A 1862-nucleotide genomic window follows, 5' to 3' on the forward strand; every position below is an offset into this window, starting at 1 on the left:
CTCTCTCTCTCTCTCTCTCTCTCTCTCTCTCTCTGTGTCTTTCCCTGCCTCTGTCTCTCCTCCTCCCCTTCTCTGAATTGTCTATCCAGCTATAGTGGCTCATGCCTGTAATGGCAGCACTCAGAAGTTAAAGCAGGAGGATTTCTGTGAGTTTAAGGCTAGCTTTGGCTATATCATGAGTTCCAAACCAGCTTGCACTACAGAGTGAGACCGTATCAATCAATCAATCAATCAATCAATAATAAACAAATAGGTACGCCTTTGGTGGGTAGCTGCAGTTGACAAGAGGCTGTAACCAGGACACTGGAGTGGAACGTTCTGTGCCTGTAAGCCATTTTGTTGCCATTAGGTCACTCTAAGAAGCTGACCTGTAATAACAAGTCCCCCATGGGAGTTCCCTTCAGTGAGCAGCCTGCTAAGCCCATCCATGTCCATTACTGGGACTTACAGAGTTGAAGTCTCAGGGCTTAAATGTTTCAAACCCCAGCTTCTTCCGGCTAGTATGTTTCCATTGTTAAAAAATGAAACTTTGCCTCAACTTTGCCATTGCTTATCTGCTAAAGAGGGGGAAAGTTGTGGATTCATAACTCTGACACACCCTCAGTATCAGCTATTGTTTCCTGTTGCCATGATAAACCACCCGACGAGAAGCAACTTCAGTGAGAAAGGGTTTCTTCTTGCTTACAGTTTGTGGGGACACTGTCTTGGCAGGAAGGAGTGGTGGCGGGAGCTGAGACAGCTGGTGTCATTACATCCAGCCAGGAAGCAGAAAGCAGGTAATACTGGTGGCCAGCTCCATTGCATTCAGTTTAGAACCCCAGCCTCTGGCATGGTGCTACCCACATTTAGGGTGGATCTCTCCTGCTTTGTTAAACCTTTCTGGAAATGCTTCCATCCGCACATGCAGCGCTGTGTTTACCTTACGATTCTAAATAACTTCACAGTGACAAGGAAGATTAACACTCTTTTTTGTTGTTGTTATTTGTTTGCTTGCTTGTTTGTTTTCTTTTCGAGGCAGGGTTTCTTTGTGTATCCCTGGCTGTCCTGGAACTTACTCTGTAGACCAGGCTGGCCTCAAACTCAGATATCCGCCTGCCTCTACTTCCCAAATGCTTGGATTAAAGACGTGAGCCACCACTGCCCAGCCAGAGTAATACTCTTAATGCTACTAAACAAGTGACATTAGAAGATAAAGTTTCCAAAGTATGAATTCCAGAAAACAAAAACAAAGTGAAACAGATCACTGGATAAACACCTGGTGGATAGACATAAAGAACTAGAGAGAAAAATGGTGAACAGAGCCAAACCCTGTGGGGTGATGGGAGCTAAAATGTCACCCAGGGAATGGAGTGAAGGGATTGGTAATATGGCCATTCATTGTGAGGGAAGGCTAACCACAGAACACAAGGAAAAACATCCAGCAGAAACTGTGGGCAAAGGGATGTTGGAGGACAGAAACAGCTTCTTTTTAAAACATTTTATTTACTTTATTTGATATGAGTACACTGTAGCTGTCTTCAGACACACCAGAAGAGGGCATCAGATCTCATTATGGATGGTTGTGAGCCACCATGTGGTTCCTGGGATTTGAACTTAGGACCTCTGGAAGAGCAGTGCTCTTGACCACTGAGCCATTTCTCCAGCCCCAGAAACATCTTCTTAATTGTGGTGCTTTGAATGAAAATGGCTCTCATGGGTTCATATAGCTGAAGACAGTTTGTGAACTGTTTGGGAAGTATAAGGAGGTGTGGCTTCATTAGAGGGGGTGGACTTTGAGGTTTCAAAACCAGACCCATTCTCTCTCTCTCTCTCTCTCTCTCTCTCTCTCTCTCTCTCTCTCTCTCTCTCTCTCTCTCTCTCTC

Source organism: Mus pahari, chromosome 14 (assembly GCF_900095145.1).
Source record: "Mus pahari chromosome 14, PAHARI_EIJ_v1.1, whole genome shotgun sequence".
Taxonomy (NCBI): Eukaryota; Metazoa; Chordata; class Mammalia; order Rodentia; family Muridae; genus Mus; species Mus pahari.